The sequence below is a fragment of the Gouania willdenowi genome, unplaced genomic scaffold (assembly GCF_900634775.1).
Source record: "Gouania willdenowi unplaced genomic scaffold, fGouWil2.1 scaffold_303_arrow_ctg1, whole genome shotgun sequence".
Taxonomy (NCBI): Eukaryota; Metazoa; Chordata; class Actinopteri; order Blenniiformes; family Gobiesocidae; genus Gouania; species Gouania willdenowi.
Window position 1 is genome coordinate 287,129 of NW_021145064.1, and position 18,293 is coordinate 305,421.

The window sequence follows — 18,293 nt, forward strand, 5'->3', positions numbered from 1 at the left end:
CCCTCCTGTGGTGCGACACTTACTGCCTCATTGACATAACAAAAGCAGCTGAGGACAGGCGTTAGCTCAAATCCTTTGGGTCGAATGACCCCTCTCTGGGTTTTATAGGTAAAAAGTTCATTTGACACCTCTGTGGGACTTCTAGTGTTAATCTCCCGTTGTTGATGTTGATGATTTTTAGTGATTCTTTCCAAATCCATAATTTCTATCAGTGTTCTTGTCTTTTAGGTACCTCATTCGTATTTTTCCAGGTCTTCCATCCTTTCGATTAGAATGGGTTTTCCATTTTCTCCTCCTGGGCGTGTGATGTAAATCCTGCAGCCTCTGGTCCAAGTTTTCACAATTTTTCCTCCTTTCTTCAGTTGTCCTGCCTTCCATGCGATACTTGCATTCTGCTTCGTCAGGTTCTCGTTCATAAACACCATCGTTCCCCTAAGTTTTCTGCCTGTCGCACTGGCGTAGCTCCTTGGCCTAATCTTTAGGCCCGTGATGATGACATCCTTTTCTTTTTCTTTTCTTTCCAGATCTTCAACCCTCACATCCAGCATTTTTATCTTTTCAGCATTCTTTGTATTTTCTTCTTTCAATACCTTGACGTCACTCTCCAAGGTATTCTATCTTCGTAGATAGATCCTGTCTCATGTCCTTAATCATTTCTTTAAGCTCTTCCAAAACCGGATCAGGTTCTGGATCCGGTGGTAGCATTTGACTTGTTTTTTTTCTTGTAGTCATGTTCTGGGCCCAGTTTTCCCAGGCTCAGGCTTTCTTTGGCTCCCTTCAGATGCAGCTGTTCGCTGCTCGCTGTTAATCTCAAGGTCGTGTTATCAGACGGGAGTATTGCATTCCCGGAGAGCCCCTGAAAACACGTCTGTACTCTTCCAGACTCAGGAAGAAAAAAAAGGATATGGGATGGTTTGGGGTTTTTTGTGTCCTTTATTTGTGTTTAACATTATTCTGTTATTCAGGTTCCTGAGCTTTCTTCTTTTTTTTTTTGAGAAGTAAAATAATAGTTAACAGTTATGAATAAAAGTTACAAAATCCTAATTGTTTTCCCGTGTCCTTCCTAATGTGTTTATTCCCTTTTTGAGGTGTAACATATTATGGGGGCTTGTTCAAGCCAAAAATCTAGCACGTAGTCATATGTTGCCCTAGTTTTTTGGCCCTTCGTTTTTTGGGTTATTTGTTGCAGGTAACTTTTTGATTAAGGGGTATGTTTGTTTGGACTTCGTTTGGATAATATTTTGGTGTTATTTTGAGTGAGTGAGAGGTTAGCCGAGACTTTTTGAGGAGTTTAGTCTGGAGTTTTGTTCAATAACAGGTGTAACTGTTGTTGCTGCGCATTTGTGTAATTATGTCTCTCGTGTTTAATCTGGAGGAGTTTGTGAAAGCGCCCAGTGTAGAGGTGGTTCACAAATGTACGAGAGAGCATTTAATTATACTGGCTGATTATTATAGAGTGGCTGTTTCTAAGCAGGGTAGGAAGGGTATGGTTAAATCCGAACTGCTTGAGGAACTTGTAGAGAGAGGAGTTTTACCTGCTTCATCACTCCCAGCAGAAGGTTCTCGTTTGTCCTCTAGTGAGGACTCGGTACGTTTAAAAGAGTTGGAAGTGGAACTCCAACGATTATCTCTGGAGAAAGTGAAAGTTGAGCAGGAGGCCCAAATTGGTCTGCGTGAGCTAGAGTTGGCGGTGCTGGAGCAGCATCAGCCACAAAGGAAACGTTCGTTTGATGTGAGTAAGAATATTCGTCTTGTTCCACAATTTAATGAGAAAGATGTGGAAAAATATTTTACTCTTTTTGAGAGGGTGGCAATGTCTCTCAGATGGCCCAGGGAAGCGTGGACAGGGTTGTTGCAGTGTTCATTAGTTGGAAAAGCGCAGGAGGCTTATGCGTCATTGTCGGCTAATGATAGCCTTGATTTTGATAAAGTTAAGGCTGCGGTTCTGCATGCATATGAGCTGGTCCCTGAAGCTTATCGCCCATCCCTCCTCGACGATACCAGGCTCAGGATCACTCTTCTCCTCAGGCCATCTGTGTTCATCTTAGAGCGACACAGGTCTGATGTGTGCTGGGTCCGGACTGCAATAGCTCTATTTTTAGGAACAACCAGAAAAAGTCAGGGCCCTATGGAGTTAATGCAGCTTCTTTAATTCCTGTGGTGACAGGTAACACAGGTAAAATTGTGAAATTAAAGAAAAGCAAAAAGCTTTATAGAGATAAAAATTTGACTCCTATAACATGTCATCCAAAAAGTCCACCAGTGTCTCCAGTAAAGTCTTTAAAATTAGCTCTTCTTAATGTTAGATCTCTTGTTAACAAGTCACTAATAATTAATGATTTTATTTTGACACATCACTTGGACTTTTTATTTCTTAATGAAACATGCTTGAATGATGGTATCAGTAATACTATTCTCAATGAAAGTGCACCACAAGACTTTATTTATTTAAATAAGTGTCGTACTTGCAGGAAAGGTGGTGGAGTTGCTGCCATTTTTAAATCAATATTTCAGTGCAAAGAAATAATATTTGGGGATTTTATCTCCTTTGAATATATGTCATTCTTACTGAAGGGTGATTCAAGAGTTCTGTTTTTAGTCATTTATAGGCCCCCAAAATATTCTGGAGAATTCATGGATGAGTTTGCTGAACTGCTGTCAGTTGTATGCACTGAATACAACTTTTTAATAATAACAGGTGACTTAAATATTCATGTAGACAATAACATGGACAATACTGCCAAAGAACTGTATGCTTTAATGGATACTTTTGGTCTTACACAACATGTGACTGGTCCGACACACACTCAAGGTCACACTTTGGATCTGGTTATCTCTGAAGGTGTTGATATCTCTGCTGTTGTTGTAAGAGACTTAGCTCTATCTGATCATTTCTGTGTCTTTTTTGACCTAGAGACTGTAACATCTGTTCCCCCTAGTTATGTGTGTTTAAAGAAAAGGTACATAAATGAGAACACAAGTGCACAGTTTATGGAAGCCATAGCAATGACACCAACATTGAGTGCTGAGACAGTTGATGACCTTCTGGATGAGTATAATAGAAACGTCTGTAATGTCATAGATGTGGTGGCTCCAATCAAATCTAAGAGAAAACCAAACACACAGAAAACACCTTGGAGGAGGACTGAGATAATGCAGAATTTGAAATCTGTCTGTAGAAGAGCTGAGCGTAAATGGAGATCAACAAAACTCCAAATTAATCTAGAACTGTACAAAATAAGTCTGCGAAAATTCAATGATGGCTTGTTCAAAGCAAGGCAGCAATACTTTTCTGAAATTATTGCCAAAAATGTCAACAACTCTCGCACTTTGTTTTCTGTAATTGAAAAGCTCACAACCCCCCAGATCAGATAGCCCCTGAATTACTGTCAGCTGGAAAATGCAATGAATTTGCTGTATATTTCAATGAAAAAATACAGTCAATAAGGTCAAACATCAGAACAAACCAGCAAAATCACAAAAAGCTTGAACAGCTTCAACCACTGAGGGATGAGTCAACTACAATGTCAGAGTTTATTACAATGAACCCAAAAACAATAGAGGAGACTGTTCAGCAGCTGAATCCATCAACGTGTTGCCTTGACACAATACCCTCAAACTTCTTTAAAACTGTTGTAAAGTCAATTGTCACTGATTTGTGTCAGATAATTAACTGCTCATTCCAATCAGGCACCGTACCAAAATCCCTGAAAGTAGCTGCTGTGAAACCGCTGTTAAAAAAGAGAACACTGGATGCCTCTATACTGGCTAACTATAGACCAATCAGCAACCTTCCATTCATGGCCAAGATCATTGAGAAGGTGGTCTTCAACCAACTGAGTCAATTCTTAACATTCAACAAAATATTTGATAAATTTCAGTCAGGTTTTCGTTCTCATCACAGCACTGAAACTGCTCTTATCAAAGTGATCAATGACATAAGGTTGAACACTGATTCAGGAAAAGTATCTGTTATCATTCTGTTGGATCTAAGTGCTGCATTTGACACTGTAGATCATACAATTTTGTTGCACAGATTGCAAACATGGGTTGGACTAAATGGAAAAGTAATGCAATGGTTTAAGTCATACTTGGAGGAGCGAAGCTATTTTGTAAGCATTGGAAACTTTGAATCTGACAGATTACCAATGTCCTGTGGGGTTCCACAGGGATCTGTTCTTGGACCCCTTCTGTTTAGCCTTTACATGCTTCCTTTAGGACAAATTTTACAGAACTGTAAGGTTGATTATCAGAGCTATGCAGATGACACACAACTATATCTATCACTGAACCCAGATGATCATGGTCCCATTGAGGTGTTGTGTGACTGTTTAGAAAAAATAAACTGCTGGATGAGTGAAAACTTCCTTCAACTAAACCATGACAAGACGGAGGTGATTGTCTTTGGTAACAAGGAAAAGAGGACTGCTGTCAGCAAGTATCTTGAGTCTCGATCTTTAAAAGCTAAAGACCAAGTCAAAAACCTTGGTGTTCTGATTGACTCAGATCTTACATTCAGCAGTCAGATCAAATCTATCACAAAAACAGCCTTCTACCACCTAAAGAACATCTCCAGAGTGAAAGGTTTAATGGCTCAGAAAGATCAGGAGAAACTGGTCCATGCTTTTATCTCCAGCAGACTGGACTATTGTAATGGTCTTCTGACAGGAATCCCCCAAAAGAGCATCAAACAGCTACAGCTGGTTCAGAACGCTGCAGCTCGGGTCTTAACCAGAACAAAGAGGTCAGAGCACATTACTCCAGTTTCAAAGTCTTTACACTGGCTCCCAGTCAGCCTCAGAATAGACTTTAAAGTTCTGCTGCTGGTGTATAAATCTGTGAATGGGTTTGGTCCAGAATACATCAGTGACATGTTAGTCAGGTATGAACCCAGCAGGTCTCTCAGATCTATAGACACAGATCAGATAGTGGAGCCCAGAGTTCACAGTAAACATGGTGATGCTGCTTTTAGTTGTTATGCTGCAAAGAAGTGGAACAAACTGCCAGCGGAGCTGAAGTCAGCATCCAATGTGAACATTTTTAAATCAAAGTTAAAGGCACTTTTTTTCTCTACTGCATATAATTGAGAGAGAGACTTTTTGTCATGTTGTTGATGTAATGATGATTTTACTGATGATTTTAATTGATTTTACTGATTTTACTGATGATTTTAAATGTTCTTATTGATTTTAAACAATTGAATGTTTTATCATGTAAAGCACATTGAGTTGCCTTGATTATGAAATGCGCTATATAAATAAATTTGCCTTGCCTTGCCTTGCCTTGTCAGAAGTTTAGACGACTAAAAAAACAATATAATCAGTCCTACGTAGATTTCGTGAGAGAAAAAGGAGTGCTGTTTGATAGATGGTGTTTATCCCAAAATGTCACTGATTTTGACCAGCTTAAGCAGCTAATATTAATGGAGAATTTAAAAAACTGTCTCCCAGATAAAGTCACCACATACTTAAATGAAAATAAAGTTACTGACGTGGTTAAGGCTGCTGTGTTGGCGGAGGAATATGTGTTGACGCACAAGTCTGTATTCTCAGAGCGCCCCTTTTTCATTTTATAAATCTGACCGAGATATTAATAATGGCAAAGACAGTAAAAATGTGAGTGGACAGATGGAACCTGTCCTTAGCTCGGTGTCTAGTGCAGACGTTAAATCTGATGCACCCGAGGCCAGGACAAAGGATGATGTGCACTGTTTTTATTGTAAAAAGAAAGGGCATGTCATTTCGGGTTGTCCTGTGCTAAAAAAGAAAAATACCAGACCAGTGGCTCTGATTAAAACTGAGTATGAGGTTGGTAAGTCACTTCCGTGTAAAAAAAACCTCTAAATACGCAGACTTCAAACCGTTTTTCATGGATGGGTTTGTGTCGCTGTCCGGTGAGTGAAAAACTCCGGTAAAAATCTTGCGGGATACTGCAGCCTTGCAGTCTTTTATTTTGGAGGGTGTGTTGCCTCTAGATAAAAGTTCTGCTGTTGGTATTGAGGTGCCTGTACGTGGTTTCGGTATGCAGGATATTGGTGTTCCCTTACATAAAATCATGCTTCAGTCAGACTTATGGTCTGGATACGCTGTGGTGGGCGTGCGTCCGGATTTCCCGATACAGGGAGTCTCTGTTATTATGGGGAACGATTTAGTGGGAGGCAGAGTGTTGGTTACACCTAAGGTTACACCTGTTCCTGTTAGGTCCAAAGGTCCTGATGAGCTGGCACGAAATTATCCGCGTGTTTTCACATCTTGTGCGAAACGTGAGCGGGCGCAGGATAAAGAGGACATTGATTTGAGTGAGAGTTTTATGCATGACTTTAAAACTGACAAGGTTAGTGATGCAGAGCCTATATTACCTACACGGAGCACTGGGGAGTGTGAAAGTGGTGGCCCTAACGTGAGTACGCTGTCGCTGTCCAGGCAGCAGTTGATCAGCGATCAAAAAGCAGACGAAAGTTTGGCACGTCTGTTTGAAGTCGTTGTGTCTGATGACTTGAGGTAATCAATGTCTACAGGCTACTTTTTGAATGAGGGGATGTTGATGCGTAAATGGACACCGCTTGGTGTCTCTCCAGCTGAAGAGTGGAGCGTGATTACGCAGATTGTGGTTCCAACTCCCTATCGGACTGAAATATTGAAAATGGCCCATGACAATCTGCTCACTGGCCATCTGGGTGTTAAAAAGACATATGATCGCATTTTGCGCCACTTCTTTTGGCCCGGGTTGAAAAGTGACGTTGTACGTCATTGTACGGTCTGTCATTGGTGCCAAGTCTCTGGTAAACCTAATCAGATCATTCCTCCCGCCCCCCTGTAGCCAATCCTAGCTGTGGGTGAGCCATTGGAACGTGTTCTGGTTGATTGTGTGGGTCCGCTACCTCGAACTAAGTCTGGGAATAAATTCCTAGTCACTGTTATGTGCGCGGCCACACGGTTTCCGGAGGTTTTCCCTGTGCGTAAAATCACCACTCCAGTTGTTGTGAAAGCATTGGTTAAGTTTTTTTCCTTGTTCGGGTTACCGCGGGTGGTACAGTCTAACCAGGGCTCGAATTTTATGTCAAAAATATTCGCCCAGGTCCTAAAGCAACTTAAAATCCAGCACTACCACTTAAGCGCATTTCACCCCGAAAGTCAAGGGGCGTTAGACCGTTTTCACCAGACGCTTAAAACAATGATTCGCACTTACTGTCTGGAGTTTGAGAATGACTGGGATGAGGGGGTGCATTTGCAAATGTTTGCCATACGGGAGGTGGTCCAGGAGTCCCTGGGTTTTAGTCCAGCAGAGCTGGTTTTTGCACACAATGTTCGGGGGCCCTTAAAACTGCTGAAAGAAAAGTGGGTGAGGGCAGAAGCAGAGACCAACCTGTTGGATTATGTCTGTCGGTTTAGACATAGACTGCGCCGTGCATGTGAGATAGCCAGGGAAAATCTCAAGGTTGCCCAGGCACGTATGAAGTCTTTGTTTGACAGACGGGCTAAAATGCGAGAATTTAAACCAGGTGAAAAAGTATTGGTGTTACTACCAATCCCTGGCTCTAGTTTACAGGCACGATATGCTGGTCCGTACCTTATTAAAAACAAAGTATCACGCCGGACCGTCGCCGTTCGACGCGGCTGTGCCATGTTAATATGTTGAAACCGTATTTTGAGCATGGCGAGCCAGTTGTGTCTGCGGTCGGTGAGGTTGTGGAACGTGCGGAGCTGTCCGTTGCCGGTGGTGCTGAAAGTGCTGAAGCGCGTGTGAGCGTGGTGACAGGTGGACAGGAGGCATCTGTTTCAGCACCTCCGGAGGAGGATGGTTTGTCTGTGGCGCTGACTCAGGGACTGTTGCAGAATTTGCCAATGTTGCTTTCCCATCTATCTGAGTCGGAGCATCGTGGTCTGGTTGAATTAATTAAATCATATGATTCACTGTTTGGGGATGTTCCCTCTAAGACGCACGTGCTCTACCACGATATCGATGTGGGTGATGCTAAGCCCATTAAACAGCATCCTTACCGTGTCAATCCTGAAAAACGCTCTCGTCTAAAAAAACAGGTTGACTACATGGTACTACACGGCATAGCCGAGAATAGCAGTAGTGCGTGGAGTTCTCCGTGCCTATTGACAGTAAAAGCCAATGATGAAGACCGTTTTTGCACTGATTTTAGGAAGGTGAATGAGGTGACTACGCCGGATTGTTATCCGTTGCCGAGGATGGAGGATTGCGTGGATCACGTGGGCGCAGCAGAGTAAGTCAGTAAGCTTGATTTGTTGAAAGGCTACTGGCAGGTCTGCCTGACAGAACGCGCCAAGGAGATATCTGCATTTGTCACACCCGATGATTTCCTTCAATACAATGTGATGGCTTTTGGCATGTGCAACGCACCCGCTACTTTCCAAAGGCTTATAAATGTCGTTTTATCTGGCTTGCCTTTTTGTGAAGCCTACCTAGATGATGTTGTTGTTTGCTCGTCATCCTGGGGGGAGCATTTGGAGCATCTGGGTAGAGTCTTCCAGCGGCTGTGGGAGTCCAACCTGACTGTGAACCTCTCTAAATGTGAGTTTGGCAAAGCAACTGTCACTTACTTGGGGAAACAAGTGAGTGGAGGTCAGGTGCGACCAGTTCAGGCTAAAGTTGAAGCTATTTCAGCAATCCCACCGCCTGTGAATCGTACGGAGCTCCGTCGCTACTTGGCCATGATCGGTTATTACCGTGGTTTTTCTAAAAACTTTTCTGTAGTGGCGGCTCCTTTAACTGACCTTCTCAGCCCAAAAGTTGACTTTTGTTGGACTCAGGCTTGCCAATTTGCTTTTGACCAGACAAAGACACTGCTTGTCAACGCACCTGTACTTGCGGCTCCTTCTTTTGAAAGACCCTTTAAGGTTGCTGTGGACGCCTGTGATTCGGGCGTGGGGGCCGTACTTCTGCAAGATGACGGTGAAGGTGTCGAGCATCCCGTGTGGTTTTTTTCGAAAAAGCTGAATCGACACCAGCGGTGGTATTCCACCATTGAGAAAGAAGCGCTGGCTTTAATCATGGCCTTAGAACATTTCGAGGTGTATGTCGGTTGTTCTAGTGTGCCTGTGGTCATTTACACCGACCACAATCCGCTGGTTTTTCTTGATAGGATGCGTAACAAGAACCGTAGGCTGATGAATTGGTCTTTGCGATTACAACAGTTTAATCTTGTGATCACGCACATTCGTGGGTGTGATAATGTCATCGCCGACGCCCTATCACGTTTATAGGCTCTAACGCTATGGCTCTGACTGAGTTGAATGTGGCCTTTGTGTGTGGAGACCACAGTTCATACTTATTCAGTGTCACTGGGTGGGGGTCTTAGGTATTTGCAAGTTTCTTTGTGTTTATTTTATTATACATTTATATGACTTTAAGACATTGTTCTTTTTATTTCTTGGTTATAAGGCAGTTTTTGGTTGTGATTAAATTACCTCTTCTTTATTTTTATACTGTTTTCCAATTTGGGGATTTTTTGTTTCAGGCGCTTGAAAAGCCTACGGCTCCGCCTATAAATAGGCTGGGCCTGGAGTGCGCGCTCTCTCTCTCTCGCTCATTCACCTGCAGACGCGGAGCTGGGCGGAGGTCTGTTCCTGCTCCTCCACCTGCGCTTCTCTTTTTGGGGTTTAGGTATGTTTTGTTTGTTTCTGATGGGACCGGCTGTCCTGTTTTCGTTTTCAGTTGGTTTTCAGGAGTAGATGGGGTTTTCTTTCTTAGTTTGGATGTGGTACTGGCTTCTACGGCCCTGTATAGAGTTGGCCCAGTACCGCATCTTTTTCTTCTTTTTGGCCGGCCCACCAGGTAAACTTTGTTTAAAGTTCATTAGTTTAAGGATATGGGATGGTTTGGGGTTTTTTGTGTCCTTTATTTGTGTTTAACATTATTCTGTTCTTCTGGTTCCTGAGCTTTCTTCTTTTTTTTTTTTTTGAGAAGTAAAATAACAGTTAACAGTTATATATAAAAGCTACAAAATCCTAATTGTTTTCCCGTGTCTTTCCTAATGTGTTTATTCCCTTTTCGGGGTGTAACACTACCACAGCTCACCATAGATCAGAAAACCACCTTAGACTCACCATTAACCTTACAAGAACTACAAAATGCTTTGGATAGCATGTCAACAGGCAAAGCACCAGGTCCAGATGGGTTCCCTGCTGATTTCCTAAAACATTTCTGGTCAATGCTGGCTCCGCTCTTTTTCAGAGTAGTAACAAAGAATAAAAATAAAGGTTATGTAGGAGGTCACATGGACACAGCTAACATTAAATTATTACTTAAACCAGACAAAAACCCCATGTTACCCTCAAGCTACTGTCCCATCTCACTTATTAACACAGACATAAAAATTATTTCCAAAGCACTCACTTCCAGGTTAGAGAAAGTAGTACAGTCAATTATATACAAAGACCAGACAGGATTCATTAAAAATAGACACTCCACAGACAATGTTAGAAGGCTGTTTAATTTGATCAACATGGCACAGAAATCTAAAAAGAAAACAATAATCTTGTCACTAGATGCAGAAAAAGCATTCGATAGAGTCAACTGGTCATTCCTCCTTGCTGTCCTTGGCAAATTTGGCTTTGGAGAATCATTCATACAATGGATCTCCACCCTATACTCTAAACCTAAGGCCCCAGTAACCACAAACAAAATAACATCCCAAAGCTTCACATTGCAGAGGGGAACGAGACAAGGTTGCCCACTCTCACCTTTGCTTTTTGCAATATTTGTTGAACCTCTCGCAGCAGCTGTTCGTCAGAATACTGTTATTAAAAAAATCCACTCATCTATTTCAGAACACAAAATTAATCTTTATGCGGATGATATTTTACTCTATTTGGAAGAACCCCAATCCTCATTAGAGGAAGTATTTAAACTAATAAATAGCTTCTCTAAACTATCAGACTATTCCAATAACTGGTCAAAATCATCAATCCTTCCTTTAACGAAAAATTCATGGAACCCAGCAACCCAAAACCCACAATACCCCTCCCCCACAAATATAATTAAATATCTAGGCTTAAATATATCACCAAACCTAAATGAATTCATTAAACTGAACCTAGACCTTCTGTTGGATAAAGTCACAGAAGACCTGCGGAGATGGAACAATCTCCCCATCTCACTCCTTGGCAGAATAGCCTCAGTTAAAATGAAAATCTTACCTAAAATAAACTATCTGTTCTCTATGATCCACTGAAACCACCAACACAATGGTTCAAAAGATTAGATTCTGCAATTACAAAATTCTATGCTAGGAATAAAAAAAACAAAAAATAAGCCTTTCAACCCTTCAAAAAAATAAAAGCGAGGGAGGGTTGGAAGCCCCTAATTTCACGCATTATTACCTAGCAAACCAGATTCTATATTTAACAGAATGGCTTAAACCAAAATAAACCTCTGGCTGGAGCTAATCCCTCCAATTTTAATTACGCCTCAACACACCACCCTATTACACCACATACACATATATACACATAGGTTGGATGGGGAGCACCGCTCCCCTCCATCCACCCTTTTTTAATAGCACTTCATACATTCACTAAACACATACATTCTGTCAGGGGATAGGGAATACCCACCACCCTGTTGGGGATCTGGAGGGTGCGGTCGAGCGTGGCGGGGTGGTGGGTCTCTGGGGGGCGTGGAGGGGTGTTGCTGGGGGCTCTCTTTGCGGGGTCTCTTTGGGCGGTGCCGGCCTGGTGGGGTGTGGGGGTGCCCCTTCCCTACAGGTGGGGCTTGGTGCTTGTCTTGTCTCCTGGTTGCCTTGGGGGCGCACCTCGAAGCGTGTGGGCCCGGGGCGGCCTGCCGCGCCAGTGTGGGGGGTGGGCGCGCTGGGGGGTGCTGGCGTCTACACCGGGGTTGGGGTGGAGTTGCTTGGCGCTCCGGGATGGTGCTATTTGCTGGGGTGCGGCTCTAGCTGTTCCGGTGGTTGAGGTTGGTATCGGCCGCTTGGTAGGTCTGTCTTGCTATCTGCAAGCTGGCGGGTGGATGGGTTCTGCGCCTTTTGCTGGGGGCTGCTCCTCCGCATCGGTTTTGTGCCATTGGGGTGCCTCTCTCCCGCGGTGGCGGCCGCCGGTCGTTCTTGCGCCGGGGGGAGGCATTGCCCCGTGGCTTGCACTGTCCGGTAGGGGGGCGGGGCCTTGGCTGCTGTTCTTGCACCGTCTGGGGCTGTGCACCCTCTGGGTTGTGGCTCATTCGTGGGCTGGGGTGGGGGGGCGCCCCCCATGGAAAGGCAATCTGGCGCGCTCTGGGGTGCTCGATCGGTGTTCCTGGGGGCCGGCGGGGCAACTTGCAGCATCCCCTTGGTGCCCTTGGCGACTATGGGCTTGTTTGTCGTCCCTGGGGCGCTGCTCTTGGTGCTGCTTCCGTTCCGAGTCCTTCTGGCCTGGGGGCCGGCGGGGCAACTTGCAGCATCCCCTTGGTGCCCTTGGCGACTATGGGCTTGGTTGTCGTCCCTGGGGCGCTGCTCTTGGTGCTGCTTCCGTTCCGAGTCCTTCTGGCCTGGGGTCCGGTCCCTGCTGACTCGGACCCACCAGCGGGCGCCCGCCGGCTACCCATTTAGCGCGGCTCTGGCCGTCTGCTGGGCATTAGCTTTGGATCCTCTGCTGGGGTCTAGGGCAAGGGACTCTCTGGGCCCTCCCCTCGGGGGTTGGGTGCTTCCCTCTGTCCACAGCCACCAACTTTATAGCTAAGCTTCACACTTGTCACCATACTGGCTTGATTACACAACATAATAAGCACAATATATTCTACAACTTCACATCTCACCCTCACTGTAAAACAATCTATTCTTCCCAACCCTTTCTATTTCCTACCTTGGAGCTCAGCTCACGTGTGGAACATCTCAGCATGTTTCCACCGAACAGGAGAACAAGTCTGTTGGACTGAGGCTTTATTTGGATTCAATCCTTCATAAATCTGAAGATCACACACTGTCTAAGACTCACCTACACACTGGAGACCATTCCTACAAAGTCTTTTCTCTTTCACCTTCCACTGTTTGCTGAGATTTACATCAGCACCACTTCAATTGTGCTGAGTCATGTTTTTTGGTTCTTTATCAGTGTGGAGTGTGAAGAACCTGGACCATCAGGAAGAAAACAAAACCTTATTTATGTTCACTTACTGGGAGTCAGTTGATTGTTGTCCTTTGAAGTCAGTAAGTCTGTCCATGGACTCGTTACTTCCAAAGGACTCACAACTAGGTCCAGGTCCTGGTCCAGGTCCACTTAGTCTGGGCTCAGTTCTGGTACAAACACATACAGAGTTTTGAGTGTGAAGAACCTGAAGCCTCATTTATTACATGTTGATAAGCACAGATCGTTCCAATCAAAATATGTTATTGATAAAGTTGTGTGTGAGCATAGAAACAGGTGTAAATCTAAATGTAATATAAACACCTAGTGGTAGAACAGTGATATGGGGCTATTATTGCAACAAAACTATTTGTGTGTTTTATCCAATCTGTGTGTCTGTATCTTGATCTCTGTGTGTGTGTGTTTCAATGCGAGTGTAGAATAAGTATTTGTAAACAAAATTGTCTGTGTGTAAATCATTCTGTGTCTGTATTAACATCTGTGTGTGTGTGTCATCAAACCAGGACATTCTATTGGCTGTCTCTGTGCATGTGACTTCTAGAACACATTTGGAGAATCTGTAACATTTAAACTTGTAACTTGTGCAATACCGCTAGAATCCAGCATTTGTTGCCGTTACCAAGTGACCATCAAATTGGAAACAAACTTCACAAGACTTAAAAAAAAAATTTAAAAAAAGACTGAAACTAAATAATCAAAAAACAATCAGTACATCAATTGGTGTCATATGTGTTTATCTGTTTCGTCTTTGATGTAATTTATTATTAATATTATTATTATTATTATTATTATTATATGTCCCACTGTCGCAAGGAGCCAAGGCAATGATTTATCATATTTTTAAGTAGATTTGATAGTTTTGTAAATATATATATATATATATATATATATATATATATATATATATATATATTATTAACAGATAGGTAATATGGTTTCAGGAATAATGGATCAACAGCACAAGCACTAACAGATTTAATCAAAGAAATAACTGATAGTATTGATAAAAATGAATATATAATTGAAGTGTTCTTAGATCACAAGAAGGCATTTGATACAGGTGACCACAGTATACTTATGAGAAAAATGAAAAAGTATGGTTTTAGGGGTAATGTTTTGGACTGGATAATAAGTTATTTATGCAACAAAAAACAGTTTGTACAGAAATCCCAGAACAAATTATGTTGTTTGAATATTAAATGTGGGTACCACAGGGGTCAGTTTTGCAACCGAAAATGTTCATAATGTATATGAATGTAATTTGTAGTCAGTGAAAAACTAAAATATGTGTTATCTGCAGATTAAACCAATATGCTCCGTACTGATGTGGACTTGCAGCAGCTCTTGAGGATGGTCACTATGGAGATGTGTAAATTAAAAAAAAAATGCTTTGATCTCAATAAATTATCATTATACCCAAATAAATCTAATTGTATGTTATTTAGAAATCAGAAGAAAAATATAGATGTAAAAGTAAATATAGACAATGTTAACATAAAAAGAGTGAACAAAGTCACATTTTTGGGTGTGATCTTGGACCACGGGATCTACTGGAAGTCACACATTAAATATATTAAATACATTAAAAAGAAGATGGTGAAGAGTATTTCTATTACTGTCCTGGACAAAACAAGGCTAATTCTTAATAAAAAAGCATTGCACACTCTTTATTATACACTTATTTTACCATATTTGAGTTACTGTCTAGAAGTTTTGGGAAATACATACATGACGAACATCCAACCTTTATTCACAATGTAAAAAAGATCCATCAGACTGATACATAACACAGGATACAGAGAACACACACATGGATTATTGTTAAAAACACCAGATTTAAAACTCCAGATCTCATCAAACTCTAAACTGTCCAAATGATTTATAAAACAAGTAAAGGTTTACTTCCAAAAGGGTTGAGAAAAGATTTATATAGAGAGAAGGGGAAAATAATTTAAGAGGAAAACTACATTTAAACATACAATATGAAAAAATATGAGTATAACAATATCAGGAGTTAAATAATAGAACTGCCTAAAGGATGAAATAAAACAAAGTGTTAGAAGAGTCACTTCTACACAGCGTTTAACGTGACATAACACAGCACACTTTTTGCAGTTTCCGGTGAACATCCGCACCTACGGGATCACCTCATTTATTCACACACACATGCATGTCATCTCCTGATTGCACGTCACATGACCAGCGCGTCCACAGCGGCCGCCAATGACAACATTAAACAGAAATATTCAGGGGCATAATAATAATAACAGAAATGAGAGCATATCTCTCAACACAAAGCACCAACATAAACCAGTTTAAAAAGCTTTTTAAATCATATATCGTTAGTAAGTATGAGAAAGAAGAGCAACAATTTAACCTTAGACAGCAATAATATATAATATGTATGTAATGGTATAACATATATTAATACTTAAACATAATAAAAGGGTTTTTATTAATTTATGTATTGCCACTCTAAATTTAATCGATGAAATTTGTGTTGTAAATATGAAATAGCTTCATATTAATATGATGTACATGTCATATACATTCATGTGTATGTATGTACAGTATATACTGTATGTTTGATGTGAATGTATAAACTACAAAAAACTTGTGCAGAATATCTACCTATAAAAGCAAGGAACGTCTGTGTGGATGTGTGCGTGTGTGTGCGTGCATGTGGAGCAAATATCTCCCAGACGCGGTGCGAGTTCGACCTGAAACTTGGTCAACGGGTTCCAAATACCCCAAGTGTGTGTATCTGTTTTTTTGGAGTAATTTGGTCATTTCAAAATGTTTATTTTTTATTTTATTTCACTTCTGGACGGCCCCGAAATGAAACCTATTCAGTTTTGACCTCAGGGTGTGAGGTTGCGCTAGCGCACCATCTATATCTATTTCACTGTGTGCATGAGCTCCCGTGGACTTCTCTTTTCTCTTTTGAGGTAAAATACTTTTTTACTGTCCTTTTTTTGGTGATGACATTTCGAAACGTTTATTTTCATGTTAGTTTGATCGTTCGCTATTTAAACCTGACAGACCTCACCTTGAAGTTATTGACGGCAATGGATGCTGTGTTGAAAGCTGCACATTTCTCAGCAGCGTGTGTGTGAGAAAGAACCAACGGAGGAGATTAGAGTCCAAGGTAGAGAGTCTCACACACACACCGGTGCGCTTCACTATCAATCACCGTCTACGTGTGTGTGTTTGTGTATCGGACCACCATTTAGTCCGGTTACACCCATCCATTGGGTGGTAGTGACTGTAGTGTTGAGTCAGATCAGTAAACGGTGCTACATAGTGAAGCCCGCCTGATGATTACTGCAGCTTCACTCACGACACACCTGCCACTACATCTACCTACTGATAATAGATAAGTTTAGTGACAGTTAGGCAGACACACACACACACTAAACGACAACAAAAAATATGAAAATGACTCAAAATACACAAAACTAAATATTTATACAAAAATTACACAAAAGACAACACAGAAAAATACACCAAACGACAACAAAAACATGAAAATGACTCAAAATACTCTAAACTAAATACTTATAATTCCACATGAATGCATACTTCCGACGGGCACTGTATATTACAGAAAAAAAACACCAAACAAAAAAAATATATAAAAATGAGTTAAAAAAACAACAACACATTTATCATGCACATGTCTCATAGAATTAAACCAGGGAAATTGGACACGCTATTTTACTTTGCACCTGCAAATCTACCCCTTAATAATGCTACAGAGTATGTTGTTATTATTATGCCCATAATTGACAACTCTTCTTAAGCTCCTCCCACTATATGAAAACATACTTCCGACGGGCACTGTACTCGACTTCAAAAAAACATACATTTACAGAAAAATACACAAAATTACTCCTGATTCACACTACAATAGCAAAAAAAACAATAATTATACAAAAATACACGACTCCAAAAAAACATATATTACAAAAAAAAAATTAAATAAAAAAAACAGCAAACATTTATGCACAAAAAGACAACAGAAAGATACACAAATACACATGACTCCAAAAAACATATGTTACAGAAAAATACACCATACAAAAAAATATAAAAGTGATGATCAAGTCATGCACATGTCCCATAGAATTAAACCAGGAAAATTGCACCCACATTTTGCACCCGCAAATATACCCCTTATGCTCCCACATGAATACATACTTGCGAAGGGCACTGTACTAATATATTGAATGTTTATTTGAAAATAGTAATATAAGTAAAATATTGTTTTGTGTGTGATATTATGTCGAGAACCTTCTTTAGTTTTATTGTGATAGGGTTGGTCAAAATAAAAACACACTGAACTACACAATACTAACAACAAAGAGCATTACATTAAATACATCTGATCTTTAACTTTGAATGATTTATGTCAGGTTTGATTATAAAATAAGATCTTTGATGGTTCTAAATGATTGTATATGATGTAATAAAGACTAAATCAGTCATTTACAGTAATTAACATTTGTGCTTTGGACAGATGGACATGTGTTAGAGTTTAGATCATGTGACTTCACTTTCCACCAATGATTGTTATCAATAAAAAACTGTAAAGTATCCTGTACTTTTTATTGAGATGATCACAGTCTCCATGTGTTTAAACCATCAGTAATAATATGTTTATATAAATATACGTGTTTATCTCCTCTGTTTACCACACAGTATATGATCCATTCATTGATCAGAGATTAATACACTTTATTTTATATTGTTAACAAGCATTGGTCCTAAAGTGTGTTAGTGTTTGAAAAATGTGCTGTAAAAGTTTAGTGTTTATTAGGTGGTGAACTAATTATAATAATGTATAATTATTAATAATAATAACTAGTGACTGAGGAAATAGTTGGTGACTGTATTTAGTGTGAAAACAAAGAAAAGTGATTGACACTTTAGTCCACATGGACTGAGAGATGAATCAACACTGCTGTGTGTACGACCTCTGTCCACACGCTTCAAAAATACTGATTCTTTTTGTACTGGTGCACATTCTACATTTCATTGGTCTGAACGTATTTAGAACCAGTTCTATGAACGGATCAATAAATGAGGCCCCTGGACCATCAGGAAGACAACCAGCAACCTTCTTTATGTGGACTCACTGTGGGTCAGTAGATGGACCTCCTTTGAAGACAATAAGTCTGTCCATGGACT

General features: G+C 41.0%; 1 long non-coding RNA gene across 1 annotated transcript in view; it reads right to left on the reverse strand.

Moving 5' to 3' along the window:
* The window catches only part of LOC114459351 (uncharacterized), a 28,816-nt gene extending 10,523 nt beyond the window's left edge, over window positions 1-18,293 (reverse strand). The window contains exons 1-2 of the long non-coding RNA XR_003673319.1: window positions 18,242-18,293; window positions 13,133-13,252 (exon numbers count right to left, since the gene is read on the reverse strand). This is a non-coding gene — a long non-coding RNA (uncharacterized LOC114459351). The remainder of the gene's footprint in view (window positions 1-13,132; window positions 13,253-18,241) is intronic.